We start from the raw sequence: 19,022 nt of genomic DNA, 5'->3' as shown, positions 1-19,022 counted from the left end.
TGAAATCACTCTTTTTTAACTACTCCTTCCCCCCGACAGTGTAGGGCTGAGAATACACTTTACCTCAGAAACACAAGTCATTTCAAAGCTTGTCATTCATTTGGGGCTGTACAGAAGTGGATCATAAAGAGATGTTTGCTGGGTAGTGAGCCTTTTGAAAAAGTTCCTGCAGGACTGGGGGAGCTACAATTCGGATGCAGGGGGAGGGGTGTAAAAAATGGGCCAACACTTCTCTACATAATAAACAGAACTACACTGGGGTGTTAACAAGGCAGTCAGGAAAATATTGGTCTTCTTTATGGGTTTAAATCAGGTGTCACAAATTCAATTGCCTACGAGGGCCGGGTGAGAAAGAGAAATGGGCAGGGAACAAGGTGATAAACAGTAACTACTTCACTGCCTTAGTTTTCAGGGATACTGAGAGAGGATGAGGTCTGTGTGGGACCGCAGAGAGCATGCTGTCCCTTCAGAGGGAACGGGAGCCGCTCAACCCTAGACACTTGTCCCTAAGCCGGAGAGAAGGCTGAGTGCTGCCAGATTTTCCTCTTCTTCAAGGAAAGCCAAAAATCTGGGTTTTTATGTAAAATCTCCTGGTTTCAAGTATTGTCAACTAATTCAAAATTTTTTGACTCTATGGGTCAACATCCTGCTGGATAAACAAAACACATCTGTAGACTGAGGCAGATGTGCTGGCGGCAAGTTTGTGACCCTTTACTTTCAGGTATACAACTTAAACCAAGAATTAAAGTTTTACCCTAAAAATGGGTAAGTGTATTTGCCTTAATAATGACTCATTGAACAGAATGGAGAATAAAGAGGTACAGAGGCCACACTGGTGTGTATTGGACTTGCATGTCCGTATCTTCCTTGAACTACTGCGTGGAATTAGCAATGCAAGGGCCAGATTTACTGTCCTCCCGGAGCTCTTCCCCCTGGAACAGAGTTCCGGATGAAAGAGCTCAGACGTGGGGACACACAGTGGTTGGAAGAGAGGGACAATCTCAGTGAGTATAGGATAGGATTTTCTGGAAGATCTACGGACAGCAACATCATGGAAATTAGAAAAAAAGGGGCACCTTTGCAAAATTGTAAAAATCTGTGGACAGAAGTAATGAGGTCAGAATCTGGGAATGCCCACGAGTGTATCCTGGGTATCCTCCTCCAGAAGTGTGCAGAGTAACTTCTGTATAGGGACCAGCCTTGAACCAGAGGGACAGGCACATTTGGAACATAACTTTAGACTTCTTCCCTTTGTTGTAACTCCCTGCAGATGCTTTGAGCATTCAGCAAAATCAGGTGGTATTTGAGAAAACAAGGGATGAGAGCAGAAAAGGATGGAGCCCGCCCCTCTTCAGCCCTCCACAGGCACGTCGAGAGGGAGCAATATTTATCAAGGAGTTGTATCCAGCAGAGAAATGAGCAGTTGTCCACAGCAAAGCTGGGAGCGGAGATGAAGAGGACCGTGGCCAAGAGGACAGCTCAGGAGGGACACAAATCAAAATCTGCTCTTTCAATTTATAGGAAGAAAATGGACCTTCAACACAGAAAAGCTTATGCTGCCTATAAAACGGAATCGTGGGGACTTCAGACATCATGCAATCCAGCAGTTTCTAAATTCGTTTTTAGCAGTAGCACCTCTCTTCAAAAGAAATTTTATAATTGTTGAAACTGGGTGATCGGTAATGGAGATTCATTATATTAGTCTCTCCACTTGTGTCTATGTTTGAACTTTTCCATAATAAATATGTTTTTTCTTTCTTTCTTTCTTTCTTTCTTTTTTTTTTTGTTGAGGAAGATTTGCCCTGAGCTAACATCTGTGGCAATCTTCGTCTATTTTGCATGTGGGATGCTGCCACAGCATGACTTGATGAGCACTATGTAGGTCAATGCCCAGGATCTGAACTCACAAACCCTGGGCCTCTGAAGTGGAGTGCATGAACTTAACGACTATGCCACCGGGCCTGCTCCCATAACAAATACTTTTAAAGAAATATTGCACTGAAATTTAACATATGAAATAATTTGAATGCATTCAGTTTAAATACTGCCAAATTATTCTTCCAATATTCTGCATACTTGCTTAGAATCACTTCCAAGGAATTCTTGGCAGGTGATCTGCCATTGCTTAAATACTTATAATGACAAGGAGCACACTAATTTTGAGTCGGAGTTGGATGGCTCTGCTTGGGAGAAGATAATGTTGATAGCAATCCAAAACATGACTTCTTATAACTTCAAAGGAGAATCAGACAATTTTTCCACCAAGAAATTATATTTATTGTTTTTATTTTATTCAGTGCATTTTCAAATAATCCCAAATAACTGGCAAAGTTTGGTATTCAGTATCACCCTAACATATGCTACAAAGTCTGCTAGAAAGATGCTAAGAGCTATGTTTCCGTCCTCTGGGTTAAAAAGATGTGAGCCAAGTATTTAAGTAAAATTAAGATACCTACTGGCAAAACCTGACAAAGTGTTGCACTTGGTGCTACATAATAGATTGAGGTTTTTTTTTAATATCATGGCACTCTCCATCTTCACCCACCTGTCAGCTCCACATCATTTGTTATTAATTTAACACCAGAGAGCCCGGACAGCTGCAGGCGAGCAAGAACACACAAACCAGGAGCAAAGACAGCAGAACCTCCTGGGAGATTCTTGTTCACAAACTTTAAGGAAATTTGAAAAATGCCCCTCAATGTAGAGGATGCTTGATATGAAATCAAATAAAATATAGAAACACAAGATTCAGTTGCCTAATTTAAATGCAGAAACCGAGAATAAGTCATGGACAGCAGGTCATCTGTGGAATTCCAAGCAGCACTGTGGGAACACATACCTCTCTTCCTGATTTTCTTCAGCATCTCCTCCCTTCATTCCCTGGGCCCGTTCCCAGCATCAACTGATTCTAAGACAGGACAGCTATGTGCACCTCAGCAGGACGAGTTGGAGGAAAAATTGTGTCAAGTTTGCACACGGATTTTTACAGTAGCGCTCCCTCCCAAAGAATCCCGTATGACCTTCCACTGAAGAATGATGTAAGACATGCCTGTCCTGTATTAGCCAAAGTCCAGTCTCGGGGGAGTGGTCTTCACCCCAATACATGTCCAAATGCCACCCTGCTCTCAAAAATGTTTTAAAGCAAAGTGACACTTTAGTGTCGACTACATGAAAAAATATCCCCCCCCCCATTAAATTTCCTAATCAAATCCCATCTACGTAGGTCAGTATGCATATAGATCCATGCCTGTTGAAAGCCAGGGATAAAATCTAAAGGTTGGCACTGACCATATTGTGACAGCAACTGACTAAATGCTCACCAAACCTCTTTCCTTTCCTTCCAGTATCAATCAGGATTCTTGCAGGAAACAGAAACCAACTCTGATGATTCAAAACACTCTAATGAAAGGACTATTTACAGAGGCATGGAAAGAATTAAGAAAATCAATGAAAGATATTGCTGTACCCAGGGACTAGCAAGAAGAGAAAGCTACTACTACCCCTCAGTTACCAACTGCTCTCAGATAACACAGCCTGTCTTGTGGTCACCCCACGTATACGAGATGGACTCCTTCTCAACTATCAGGTTGGATGTCTCCACTGATGACACTTCTTCATGCACCAGGAGAGTTTTAAAAAAAGTGTATCACTCACAAACAAAGGACTTCAAGGAAGAGAAGGGTAGATGCAAGCCTGTCTGTAAAGGCAAGAGCAAAGGGCACAGAGTGGGTTTGGCCTTCATCATGCCTGGGGGCTGAGGCTGGAGAAGGGTTCCCATGCCCAGGCTAGGGCTGCAAGGTTCAAACTTCCCACTGGTGTCAAGAACTCAAAAGGTGGATGGGTCTTCCTGACATGAAGTACCAGATGTGTGGTGGTGGGGTGGGGGACTGAGAGCCTAAATGCTGTCAATCATCAAACATCAGAAACACAGTCAGACTCTATTACGAAGCCAAATGCAAGAAGGGAGAAGGGTATAAAAACTCCAGACTCTAGCCCTACAATCTCCTGCCTGTGCCTCCCACACTGATCCTATTTGGAAACCAGAGGGTAGGAGATTCTGGGTGATGTCATCCACAGGGTGATGTCAGTCTTCTGGGGCTCAGAGCAGGGCCAAAGAGCATGGAGAATGGAACCCGGGCGCAAGTGCAGAACAACCAGCAGACAGACAGACGATATTACCCAGCCTCCCTTTGGTCAGGTGGCGTCGCAACTGAGTTCTAGTCAACGGCATGTAGACAGAAGTGATGTGCCACATTTTGAGACCTAGCCCAAAATATTTGGCATAGCCCTCAACACTCTCCCTTCTTCCATCTACAGTTCAGACTAGAAGGGTCCAGAGGAGGACTTTGAGGCCTTTAAGGATGTTGGAGCCACTAGACAACATGAGCCTGGGTCCCTAAATGACTGTGTCTATCAGAGACCCACAAGGAACAGCGACATGAGTGAGAAATCAGCTTTCATGCGCTAAGCTTCTGAGGCTGTAGAATTACTTGCTATGTAGACCACTGCAACCAATGCACGCATGAATGTTGTTGGGAAAGAAAAAGTCTAAAATGAGCTGAAGTTTACGAAAGATGCTAAGAATAATTTTTTTAAGCCATTAAAAAGAGTATTAGCAGGGGCCAGCCCTGTGGCTGAGTGGTTAAGTTCGCTGCGCTGCTTTGGCTGCCCAGGGTTTCGCCAGTTCGGATTCTGGGCGTGGACACGGCACTGCTCATCAGGCCATGCTGAGGTGGCATCCCACAGAGCACAACCAGAGGCACTCGCAACTAAAATGTACAACTATGTACTGGGGGGCTTTGGGGAGAAGAAGAAGGAAAAAAAAAAAAAGATTGGCAACAGGTGTTAGCTCAGGTGCCAATCTTTAAAAAAAAGAAGAGTATTAGCAGAGAAAGACCATGAAATAATGGGCTACCTACTTTGGACCAAAGTTATCAAAACTTTGCTTCACAAGCTCCGCCCCTATACTCTCTGGCAGCCTTATGGAAGGTGTGCTGTGTTGTATGGAAGAAAAGGGAGGGCAATAGAGTCGGGGTAGGAGCTCAACAGTATCTGCCGTAGATGAGACAGGCGGGGCCCTTCGACCCCAGCGTGTAGTTTGCTCATCCTTCTGCGTGTGTACAGCTTGGAACACTCGCTATAAAGCCCATCCTCTGTCTTCAACGCTATTCTGTCTCCCTAATATTTCACTCCTACAATTGCTATTCATTTACTCTTCATTCACTCATTCTAGAAACATTTATCAAACGGCAACTCTGTGCCAGTCACCTCTTAAGTGACTTAGAGTCTACCTGGAAGAATCCTAGATGTGAAGGAATAAGCGCAATGAAGGGTGGCCAGTGCTTTGTTGGAAGTAGGTATGCGATTCAGTGGGACCCAAAAGGGGAGTGGCCAGGGCTGCCTGGGCTGGAGGCAGGGGGAAGAATGGATTAGAAAAGTCTTCAGAGAGAAGGCGCCCCTGGGCAGAGTCTGAAGGAAGCAGTACGTGAGCATGAGTCCCTCCAACAGCCTGTACTCCTCCCAGAACAGAAAGGATTCACCTACCCAGGGGTCGGATCTGTAAGAATGTGCTGTCCACAGGCTAACTCTTCACTGTAAGGGGAGCAAGGAGGACCCGCCTCGCCTTTGGGCCTTCCTTCACAGAGGTTGGGGATATAGTCCGCTGCTAAAACTCCTGTGATTATCTGCCATCCATAACCCTCAGACTGTGGTTACAGCTGTGCCAACAGCATTTCCCTTACACGTCCTCAGCTCAGCAACAGTCTTGATGCCAGCAGCCGCTGCTGGCGGGCAAGCCACAGCTGTGCAGCTGTGACCCCTGGATGGCTCTCAGGCCAAGCTCTACCCAGGCTCTGATGAACTGGTGTCCCCAAGAAGAACCTGGAGCTTCCAACTGAGTTGCCACTGAGTCCTGGGGTTATGAGGCTGCAGGGAGAACAGCAGGTAGGACTGAGTCCAACCTGGGAGAGATGGGACTATTTCATTCTTCTAAGGTATTCACTATCTGGAATGCTCTGAAAACTCAGCTCCTCGCCCTTCTTTGAGCTCCATTTCCTCATCTTTAAAATCGGGTGGTAATAGTATTTGCTTCAAAAGTCAAGAGGATCCATGAGTTAAATCAAGTAAAGAGCTTAGAACAGAGTCCGGCAGAGCAATGATAGACAAATGTTTAATAGTCCAATGATGAGGATGAGGATGAAGGTGACGATGGTGATGAGATGATAAACAGCCACTTCCTGAGCCCAAAGATGGTTCAGGAGCTCAATGAACGAGTGATTAGGGGACTAGGGAATGAAATCATTTTTCTTTTAGTCAACTGGCTGCCAACTCCTGATTTGTAGTTTTCCAAGTCATTTTCATTTGCACTGGCCTACCCACCAGATATAGGTTTTCTGCTTTCAGATTTTAATATATACTTAAAGGCAGAATTCTACAATATCCTATAATATGCATGTTAGCCATTTTGACCCATTTGCCTGGGTTTCAATATCATTCTGCATCTTTGCATGTTCATTTATTCATTCAAGAAGTGAATTTATCGAGTTCCCACTCTGTTCCAAGCCTCATGCAGGTGCTGATGACTCAGTAATAAACAGGACACAGTGAGCTTGCCAGTGGGGGCCAGAGAGACAAGAAGGCACCTTCAATACAGCGGGGTACTCGTCGGGCAGGGAGCATTCCCAAGGCTGCCGTGAGAGCTCAGGGTTTCAGGCCTAAGAGAGAGCTAGGGTGGGAGGGTGGGGGCATTCCTGGTGTGGAGAACCACAGATACAAAGGTCTGAAGGTCAGAGAGCATCTGGGGATTTCTGGGAGCCTGAGGAGACAGGCAGGACTGGAGCACAGAGCACCAGGCAGGAAGTGTCAGAAAGTGAATTTGAAGAAGTCAACAGAGGTCAGGTTATAACAGACCTTAGTTGTGGGCTGAGGAGTCTGGACTAAATTCTAAGTCCTATGAGAAACCATGGACACACTTTCACCAGGGGAGTCACAAAATAGATGGCAGTTTAAAGAGATCTCTAGAGTAGCAGGGTGCAGGACAGATGGGAACAGAGAAAAGTGGACATCGGGACCAAGGTAGGAGGTGGCTGAAGAATTTCAGACAGCTGACGATGGTGCTCGTGCTAAGGCATGAATCATGAGGACAGGAGAAGTGGACATAAAGAGCAGCTTTCAAGGGGGTGACAGTGGCCAGAAGGCAGTCTCACCCAAAAATTATATCTAGTGTAAAGAGTTTTAGCCAATCTTCCCATGCTGGGGTGGCAGGAGAAGGAAGATTGCTCTGTCGTGGGGCTTGAGTATACCCTCTGCTGTCTGCATGTGGGACACGAAGAAGAGGGAGGAGTCAAGGATGGCACCCGGACTTGTCATTTGGGCAAATGTTTGAATGTCATTCAGTGAGACGGGGACTAGGAGAAAGGGGGCAGATCAGGGGGAAAGGCACAGCAAGTTCAGGTCAGACATGTTGAGTTTGAGGTGCCCAAGAGACTTTGGAGTAAAGACTTCTTAATACAGCTCACAAGGCCCCTTCTGATCCAGCATCTGCTAACCTGTCCAGCCCCACTGCTCACCTATTCAACCTGAGCAGTTCCTGCAAAGAATCCTGTTCTCCTGACTTTACAGCCTCTGCAAATGTCATTCCTCCCAAGAGGAACTCTCCAACACCATTCCGTCTCACCTCCCACCCACCAACGCCTTTCATCCTTCAAGTCTCCGCTTGGACATCGTGACCTCCTGGGAACCATCCCTGACATGCCCCCCTCCAGATTCAGCGATCCTCTGTGTTTTATTGTTCTACTTCCTGATCATTGCCTGTCACGCGATTCTAATTGTCCGTTTTCAAGTCTCTTCCCTCAAGACACCCTGAGCTTGTTGGGACGTTGTTCATCAGTGTGTCCCTGGTGCTTAGTCCAGTTCCGGGAGCATGGTGATGACTTAACGAACACAAGGGATAAATGCAGGACACACATAGATGTGAGAGGAATCTGGGCAAAGAAATAAGAGCACGTGTCGCACCTGCAACACCTTATTTCCCACGGGGTTGATGTCACTTCGAGATGGGTTTAAAACCGCAACATATTCTCAAACACAAAGTTAAGCTCTCCTAAAACTGAATATTGCCAGATAGGCACTGCTAAGAGCAATCGGATACAGTTAACAGGTTCTGGCATATGCGGCTCATTTTAACAGATGCCAGTATGACATACAGAAAGCTGTCAGGCATGCTCCAGAAAGGAAAGTCAGCCAGTTCGTGTTCCCCTTGCCAAATTAATTTCATTTGATGTTTAATTTGTATCCTAAGGTACTGTGGACTTAGAACTTGATTATGATAGCAGCAGACTACAGAAGTGTTCCATTTGACAAAAATCAAATCAAGTTATTTTTATTATGAGTAAGGCTGTCTTGATATGGATATCTCCAAATTAAAATGCAGATCTAAAAAATACATTTATTGATTATTTTAAATAAAATACAATTTTTCTCCTCTTTCATATGCTTCATATTGAGTGAAGTAGAGTATGCGTCAACTCACCATAAAAACAGGGACAGGAGACAGGAGGAAGTTAGAACCGTGTGGGCCCGAGAACCAGACAGCTGAGTTGGAATTCCAGATCTTCCATCCACTAAAGGGGTCTCAACACTGGCTGCTCATTAAGATCACCTGCGGATTTTTTTTTAACACCAATGCCTAGTCCCACCCCAGACAAAATAAATCAGAATCTCTAGGAGTATGGTATGACGTCTGCATTTTTAAAAACCTACAGCTAATTCATGCATAGATCGATTAGCTACGTGAATTTGGGCAAGTAATTTAATATCCCTAGTGTATAAAATGTACTACAGGAAACACCTGCCACTGTCATTGTTGAACATCAACTTTTTTCTTATTTAACAGTTTTTATTGTTTTTGTTAGAATTAGGCTTGAAAAAAGATCCATACATTGCAATTGATTGATATAGCCCTATAATACTTCAAAGCTGTGGGTTCTACCTCTCTCTGTCTTTTCTTTTTTCTTTGCAAGTTATTTATTGAAACAATCAGATCTTTTGTCCTATAAAGTTTTTTGTGATCCAGAATTTGCTGATTGCCTCTCCATGGTGTCACTTAACATGTTCCTTTTTCCTGCTATTATTTCCTGTAAATTGGTTGTTAGATCAAAAGCCTTGATCAGATTCAGATTCAACTGGCAATTCTAGTTCATATGTGATGATGTGTACCTCTCTCAGAAGCACATCATGTCTGATGGTCTCTGTGTGATCTGAATAGTTATTGATAATCATTGTTCTGGTCTATTATTACATTGGGGGATGCAAAACAAGGATATTCTGTTGTTTTCTCTTCGTTTGTTAGCTGGAGCACTTCTATAAAAAGAAACTTTATCCCCCTCATCAGGATTTGGTTTCCCTGAGATACAGTACTATAGGATAATGTTTTTTCGTTTTGGGGGGTTTTTTTTTTTCCTTTTTTTTATTGAGTTAATGATAGGTTACAATCTTGTGAACTTTCAGTTGTACATTAATGTTTGTCAGTCATGTTGTAGGTGCACCACTTCACCCTTTGTGCCCACCCCCCACCCCACCTTTCCCCTGGTAGCCACTAATCTGTTCTCTTAGTCCACATTTTTAAATTCCTCATATGAGTGGAGTCATACACAGATTATCCTTCTCTAACTGGCTTATTTCACTTAACATAATTCCCTCAAGGTCCATCCATGTTATAGCAAATGGAATGATTTTGTTCTGTTTTTCAGCTGAGTAGTATTCTATTGCATATATATACCACATCTTCTTTATCCATTCGTCTGTTGATGGGCACTTAGGTTTCTTCCATGTCTTGGCTATTGTAAATAATGCTGCAATGAACATTGGGGTGCATAGGACTTTTGGAATTGCTGACTTCAAGCTCTTTGGATAGATACCCAGTAGTGTAATGGCTGGATCGTATGGTAGTTCTATTTTTAATTTTTTGAGGAATCTCCATACTGTTTTCCATAGTGGCTGCACCAATTTGCATTCCCACCAGCAGTGTATGAGGGTTCCTTTTTCTCCACAACCTCTCCCACATTTGTTACTATTAGTTTTAGATATTTTTGTCGTTCTAACGGGTGTCAGGTGATATCTTAGTGTAGTTTTGATTTGCATTTCCCTGATGATCAGCGATGATGAGCATCTTTTCATGTGCCTATTGGCCATCCGTATATCTTCTTTGGAGAAATGTCTGTTCATGTCTCCAGCAGGATAATGTTTTTTAACTGTGTCTTTATCTGTCCCCATTATTTATCACTTTTCAAAACGATGAATTGGCTCTTTAGAATCCTCCCAAGGTGATCAGTGAGAGTTCTTTTTTATTTTGTTCTTGTTTTCATTTTTTAGTATCATTATGAGCTCATAGATTTAAGCAAAAAGTGTTTTAATCCATTGCAATTATTTTTATTGACACTCAAATGGTCCTATCCTATTCTTTGACACTCCTTATTACTCTTTGATAAATTCTTTGCTTTCTGCTATGACTAGATGATCTAGGTTTATCTTGCAAATTTCCTATCTCAGATCTGGAATCAACCAATTCTCCAAGGAGCCCTCATTGCTGGTATTTGTAACCAGAATCTGGATACTAGGAGCTCTCAGTATGATGAAGTAGTCCTTGTTTCTAAGCTGTTTAAGTGAACAGAGCTGGATAGGAAATACTTTTTATTTTCTTTAAGATAAAATGATCATGGGTTCATACTGATATTTCAGTTCAAATTCAGAACTGAGGAGTTTAGATTTAACCTCATCTCTCTTACATCCGCTTTTCTTTTCTGCCATACCCAAACTCCCCAGTTCCAGCAACGCCACATAATTACTCCTTTGCGTTGCCCCACAGTATCCATGCCTTAGCACAGAGTACATAGTACGCATGCCTTACAATAACAATACCAACGGTGACACTGCTGATATGCTAACTGAACCAAAAATATACGCTTTTTCATGAATTTTCATCCTTAGAATAAATCTCACTAAGAATGTACAAAGTATTGTTATAAAGTCACTTAAAAGAGTTCTACACTATGCGATCATGTCACCAACTTGAGGTACAGTGTGTTTTCTTTTAATTTCAGTTTTTTAAGGATTTCTTTTTTAATTTAATTTTTTATAATTATGTCAAAATATGCATCTGGTTCCAAAGTCAAAGCTATAAGAAAAAGTACAGTTGCAAAAGTCTAGTTTCTCTTTCTGTCCTCTCCACACCATCTCCTCCATCATAGGCAATCTTTTTTTAAAGTTTTTGGTTTATAATTCCATTCTTAAAAGCAAAAATGGCATAGATTTGTAGCACCCCCAACTTACTAGACGAATGATAACATGCCATAAACATCTTTCCTCCTTGCCTTTTCCCTTAATAATATATCCTGGAGATCACTTTATACCACGATATAGAGATCTTCCTCAGTCCTCTTCAGAGATGCATAGTACTCCATAGAACTTTGGGGATGTACCAAGCTTTCTTCAACCAGTCCCCTTTAAAGACATTCGGGTGTTTACAGTTTTTGCTATCATAAATGGGATAGCATTCAACAGCCTTGTTCGTACATCTTTTTTTTTTTTTTGCCAGTATTCTATGGAACCGATTCTCAGAAGTGGGATTTCTGGGCCAAAGGGTAAACATGTATGTAATTTTGCCAGACATCACTCAATTCCCCTCATAGGGATTGTACCCTTTTGCTCTCACTTGAAATGTGTGAGAGCAGCTGATTCTCCACAGCAGCCTACCATAGAGCATCTCGTCGCACCTTGGAAAGTTGCCATCTGATAGATTAAGAAACGGTGTCCATGTGATTCTAATTTGCATTCCTCTTATCGTGAGTACGTTTGAGTACCTTTTTGTAGATTTCAGGGACATATAAATTTTCTGTGAAATGTCTATCCATGTTTCTAGCTATTTTTCCTTATAGATAGTATGATCTTTTCTCTCTTTTTAGAAGTTTTTATTACATTAAAGATGTTAAACATTTATAATAATATAAGTTGCAAATGTTTCCCAGTTTTTCATCTGTTATTTTTATGTTGTGTATGACTTTTTTTGCCACTCAAAAGTCCCTTTATTGTTATGGTGTCAAACGTACGGATCATCTCCCTTAGCGCATGTGGATTTGGAGTAATGACTAGGAATGCTGCCTCCTTTCCTAGGGTACAGAGGAACTTACCTAGAGTACTTGTGCTCATTGTCCTTGTACTTGTAAGCTTTTACTTTTTATATTTAAATCTCTAATGAGTTTGGAATTTATCTGTGTGTACGATGGAAGCTATTGAACACCATTTATTAAAAAGTTCATCTTTTCCCACATTAATTTGAGATGCTGCCTTTATTGTATATTAACAAATACAACCAGGTCTGTATCTGGATTTTCTATTCTGTTTCATTGATCTGTCTATTCACATGTCAACAACACCATGTTTTGATTATAGAGGATTTATTGTGTTTTATTTTCTTAAATGGCTCTCCCAGCCCTCACCCTCCATTCCTCCTTTTTTTTTTTTAAGAGGAAGATTGGCCCTGAGCTAACATCTGTTACCAATCCTCCTCTTTTTTTTTCTCCCCAAAGCCCCGATACATAGTTGTATATCCTATTTGTAAGTCACTCTAGTTCTTCTATGTGGGATGCCACCCCAGCATGGCCTGACGAGCTGTGCCAGGTCTGTGGCCAGGGTCCAAACTGGTGAACCCCAGGCCACTGAAGCGGAGCACATGAACATAACCACCCAGCCACAGGGCCAGCCCCCCATTGCTCTTTTTTTAACCCACAGAGTTTTTACGGCATTTCTTGCTCATCTGTTCTTCCAAATGAACTTTTTACTGTATCCAGCTCCAGATTTAAAAAAAAAAAAAAACCAACTACCTGTTGTTTTTTTATTGGAATTTGCTAATTTATAAATTAGAGAAGATTGATATCCATATGGCATGTCTGTTCATTTGTTCAAATATACTTTTCAGCCTTGTGTTTTTATATTGTTATTCACATAACTAACACTTCTTATTATGTTTACATCTAGATTTCTTAATATTTAATACAAAAGATATTTTTAATTATAAGTTCTAATTATTGATTTTTGAATGTTCATATTATAATCTGCTACTTCAATAAATTCTCTTATTGTTTGTAGTTTTTCCACTGATTCTCTTGAGTTTTTAAGAGATAAATCGTACTATCTACAAACAGAAATAGTTGATCTCTTATTTCCATTCGTATGCTCTAATTACTTTCTCTTATCTCAGTGCATTGGCTAAAACCCTCTAACACAATGTTATAAAATAGTGGGGATACTGAGCATTCTTGCCTTGTTCCTAACTTTACAGGAAAGCCTCCAATGTCTTCCCAATAAATAAAAAATAAACTGCTCCCTTTGGAACTTCAGGGCACACACAACACATGCATATATTAATTGCTATTTTATTGAATGTTATTGATGTGAATGAATATTAAATAATATCAAACTTTTATGAGCCTGTAGAGATGATCATATGATTTTTCTTCTTATCTGTATTAATATGATGGATTATATTCATTGATTTCCTAATGTTGGACCACCCTAGCATTCTTTTTTTTTGATGAGGAAGAGTGTTCCTGAGCTAACACCTGTGCCAATCTTCCTCTATTTTGTATGTGGGATGCCGCCACAGCATGGCTTGATAAGCGGTGTGTAGGTCCACACCCAGCATCCAAACCTGCGAACCCCAAGCCACCAAAGCAGAGCATGTAAACTTAACCACTATGCCACTGGACCAGCCCCGACCTAGCATTCTTGGAATAAATACTACTTATTCATGATGCATTATTATTGGTTTTTTGTTTTTTTAGTAAGATTAGCCCTGAGATAACATCTGCCACCAATCCTCCTCTTTTTGCTGAGGAAGACTGGCCCTGAGCTAACATCCATGCCCATCTTCCTCTACTTTATATGTGGGACGCCTACCACAGCATAGCTTGCCACGCGGTGCCATGTCCGCACCCGGGATCTCAACCAGTGAACCCCAGGCGGACAAAGCAGAACGTGCAAACTTAACGGCTGCACCACTGGGCCGGCCACATGCAGCATTTTTTAATGTGCTGATGGATTCTATTTGCTAATATTTTATTTTTGACTTTTACATGTATATTTATAACTGAGATTGTTCTGTAGTTTTCTTGTTTGGAGAAATCTTTGACAGGTTTGGGGACCAATGTTTTACTCCCTTTGTAAAACGAATTGCCAAGTTTTTCTTCTTCGTCTATGCTCTGGGATAGCTTTACCACCATTGGGATGATCTGATCTTTCAGTCTGATAGACTCACCTGTGAACACACGTGGACGTGGTATTTTCATGTGGGGAAGCTCTTTTACTCCTTCCTCTATCTCTTCTGTAGTAATTATCAGTCTATTTAGAATTTCTGTCCCGCTGGTGTCAATTTTACATTGCACTTTTCTAGAAAATGATTCTGAAAATTTTTTCTACAAAATGTCACCTAAGTTTACACATTTATTCTCATAGACTTGTACAAAATAAATCTCAAGATTTTTAAATTTTTCTGTTATGAGGGTTATTTCCCCCTTGTCACTTGAAATTTTGTATTTGTGCTTTCTCCCTTTTCTATTCGCTATAGTAGGTAGTAGTTTGTTAATTTTGCTGTTTTTCAACTTTTGTAATTTGACTTTATGTATAAGTTCTCCTCTTTTGTTGTTGTTGTTTTCTTACACATTTCTTTTATCTTTATTACTTCTTTCCTTCTGCTCTCTTTTGGCTTATTTTTAAATTCTTTATCTAGATTTAAATTTTATTTATTTTTTATTAATATAAATATTTTATAGTACAGATTTTCCTCTTCTAACTGTATCTCAAAGATTCAAGATATTCTGCGGTTTCACCCTGTTTCCTCTTTCACCTAAGAGTTGTTTATTAGAATGTTTTCTGTTTTTAAAAAAAGCCTTTTAAAATTTTTATTTTATTATTAGTTTCTGATTTTATTGTATTGTGGTCAAAGAATCATGTTTTTGTTATTTTTATTCTTTAGGATGTATTTATGCTTTAAATGTATTTTCTTTGTGACTCAACATATGATCAGTTTTCATAAATGTTCATGTACACTTGAAAAGAAGGCATGGTACGCAGACAGCGGCCCCCAAATATATCAGGTCCTAATCCCCAGAACCTGGAAACATTGCTTTATAAGGAAAAAGGGTCTTGAAAGATATGATTAAGTTAAGGGTTTGTGGATGGGGAGACTACCCTGGGTTATCCAATTGGGCCCTAAATGCAATTACAAGTGTCTCTGCAAGAGAGAGGCGGAGGGACATTTGACACACACAAAGGAGAAGTCTGTGAAAAGACGGAACAGAAATAGATTTGAAGATGCTGGCCCTGAAGATCGGAACAACGCCGTCCTGCTGACACCTTGATTTTGGTCCAATGAAACTGATTTTCGACTTGTAGCCTCCAGAATGCAAGAGAATAAATTCTGTTATTTTAAGCCACCAAGATTGCATGAATTTGTCATAGCAGCCATAGGAAACTAATACAGAAGGTGTTTTCTCTATTTATCAGGTTTGAGAGATTTGTATATGGTGTATGTTCTGTATTATTGATTATCTCGTCTCGATTTTTTATATTCTTCCTGATTTTTCGTCCCCTTTCTCTGTCTCAGATTGAGAGAGAGATATTAAAGGCTCTTATTATTACTGGGTTTCTATTTCTCCTAGCATCTCCTGTTGTATCTGCTTTAGTGAAAATTTTGTCATGTTATTGGATACATAATATTAATCACTATTTTATCTTTATTTCGTACTGTAGCCTTTAGCATTATAAAGTGCCCTTCCTATTGTTTTAGGTGTGCTCTTGTAAACAATATAATGTGAATTTTGCTTTATTGGCCAATTCAAAAAATCCTTTTCTTTTTAAAGGTAAGTTAAGCCTATATATATTTATTAATATAATCTAGATAGTTGTCTCAGTTTTGTAATACTGATTTATGCTATAGAAACTACACACACTCATACAGACAGACACACAGTCATCCACTTACGTGGTCTGTTTTATTTGCTAGCCTTCTCTCTTTCTTTTGGCATTTAGGAAAATTGGTGTTTTTGTTTTAAGGTTTCCTTTAGAATAATACCTTTATATGATAACCTTAATCCCCTCTTCTTTTGGATACTGCCTATCAGTTACCTATTACCAACAATATTGGAATTAGCTAGTAATCTTTTCTTTCTCTTTCCCTCCTGCTCTTTCAGCATCTAATTTGAAATAATAGCTTTTTTCTTCTAATTAATATTGAGGACAATCAGCAAGCTGTTCTCATTTCCATATGCTCTTCATCTTATCTCTGCATTTTTTGATAGTTATGCCAATGGTCAGAGTTTTTGATAGTTACACATTTTTGGTAGTTATGTTGTTTCTATAATGCAGAGCAGATAAGCATTGCATAATGAGTGCCTCCTTTATTTGAATCATTTTGTCACGGTACAAGAGATAAATATGTAATCAATGGCCCTTGAATATAGAAGTCAAACTCAATTTCCGGGATTACCTTACAGCCAGGACACAAGCAAGTTCTGCCAGTCACACATTCTGATTCAGAAGTGAGCAACGTTAGGAAGCACACTATGTATGGAGCTGCCATTTGTGCTGCAATAGCTGGTAGCCCAGGGCATCCAACTTCCAAAGGCAACAGTGGGAGAGGAGCAGTTTCCCAATGATTTTAAGGTCATGCTCCTGATGCAGAAGCGGCATTGGTACTGATGGCAGTAGCAGCTGCAGTAAAATCTAATTTCTGGTGTTTGTACTTTGTAGCCATCACATGAGTGGGCAATTCTCCAGCTTGGTTTTGGAACCCTAGCTTTGAGATCGTTTCTCCAGCCTTCTTGACGTTATTGTGAACTTCCTAAAAGCGTTTAATATATCTCTCCTCTGCTTAAATTAATCAGAGTAGATATTGTTGTTTGCATCCATAAGCACTGACTAATACCTAAAGGCCACACATCTCCCATTATTGTTGTGAAGATTGAATGATATAAAGTATGCTAAACCACCTAACACACAAGAGTGCTTAGCAAGTCTTTGTTTCCTTCTGGCTTCACGGAGGAGGGAAATAAAGGATACAGAGGCAGCCACGCTAGATCATGCTGAAGTTTCTGAAATAGATTACACTCATTAAAGATACATTCAGTTCCCTTTGTCTAAGTACTGAATGCTAAAACCTCAAATGCTTCTTGGAATCTTTTTAGTCTATTAAACAAAGAGAGCAAAAGTAATAAGCTTTACATGCAGGACTGGCTATGCAAGTCATGAAGCTTGGTATTAAGAGTAGAGAGTATGACAGGGACACCTAGACCCCTTTCTCTGTGGCCACCCCTAAATTCTGTTCAAAACAAGCAAGCCACTATATTTATATGCCACAGTTGGCCACAACAAAAGGTTCTTTCAGCCAACAATACAAAATTGTACAAGTAGTGCAGTTACACTACAAACTTACAATTACAAAATTACATCAATAGTACAAAAATACATGTTCACTTTAAGGCAAAAAGTGAAATATATGTTCACCTTAAATATCGAAAGATGGAATGTCGATGTCAAAAGGAACCAGAGAGAATATCTAATCCGAGCCCATTCGCTTATACTTGGGGAAACTGAGTCCCAATGGGGTTAACTGCCTACCTAGAGTAACACAACTAATTAGTGCTGAACAGAGACTAGAGCCTCTGGCTCCTGAAATCCAGTTTAAATCTGCCTCTTTTTATATGGCATCACCTCCCTTCCTTTTCATCTGAGAAGTGCTGCAGCGGTCAACCAATTTTCTTCCCCAGTCCTGAACATCCACCTCAAAAGTAAGAATATCAGAGAAGAAAAGGAAATTCAAGGTTAAAAACCTTCAGGACTTGAAAGGAAGAAAGAAGCTTATAACTACATTAAAACAAACAAACTTTCTTTTTAACTGCATAATCTATCTGCAATAATTCAAATCAAAGTGCATGGATTAAAAAGTGATATTCCACCCATTTATCCAATGGTACTCTCCCAAAGTTATCACTTTCATCATTTGGGTGAATATCCATTCAGATACTTTATACTGGAACTCAAATCTCAGTTTAGTCATTTATCTCAGGCCTTATTTTAAATCTACCACTCACTGGAATTAAATAAACGTGAATTTTTTAAAAAAATGTTTTATTTCAAGCAAAAAGTGTGCCTAAACACTGAAAATAGACATGTGAATTCTCTCAGAGAACTGGCCTTTTTGGAAGTAGGGAAAGAGTCATTCAGTCCTCTATAAGGAAAATAAACCAATAACTAATGCACAATAATCCACTTATACGGGAATTTCCTTTGTATTTTATTTATGTTGATTTGGATAAATTCTCTTTCCCTTACATTTACTTCTGCTGCCAGTGTTAACTCATTAAGTATTGAGGGGTAGAGAATGCATCAACAGTGACAGCATATCCCACTAAACTTCTATATTTCTGATTTAGTGATTAACTACCTTGCAGCATTTCTTTGCCATTTCTCTCAGACTAATACACGTTTTGGTTATTCATGCTTCAATATGGAGAGAAAATCAGCCATTAATAGTTTTAGTGATCTTTATTTGCAATACGAGAAAGATGAAGCACTGATATGCTCCATGCATAATCTTTAAATCCATAATTCTACTGCTACTATTGAACTGCAGATTGGGAGAAGAAAAATTAGTTTTTCCAATTCACCATTACAACACAATTAAAATCCCCAAGAATAATGCTATATGTTAGAAATTCCAATAAATTGTGAACTCTTTGCTACTCAATTCAATTGTTCTAATTCACAGAGTCTTGAGTCAAACGAAAGTAAATTTCGGTTCCATTTATGTATAAAAAGTCTCTTAGCACGTCAAATGAGTTAACTAGTTAACCCTAGCAGCCAGGCCAAGAGCCTGCGGTTTAGAAGTTGGCAGATCCTGTGTACTGCGGCAACCAAAGCTCATCTCTGAGGTAGGTCCTCCAGAGCTCCAAGAGGTGAGAATCTCTCCC

The sequence above is a fragment of the Equus przewalskii genome, chromosome 19 (genome assembly GCF_037783145.1).
Source record: "Equus przewalskii isolate Varuska chromosome 19, EquPr2, whole genome shotgun sequence".
NCBI lineage: Eukaryota > Metazoa > Chordata > Mammalia > Perissodactyla > Equidae > Equus > Equus przewalskii.
The sequence above is the reverse complement of the archived record's forward strand: the minus strand, read 5'-3'. Positions refer to the sequence as shown.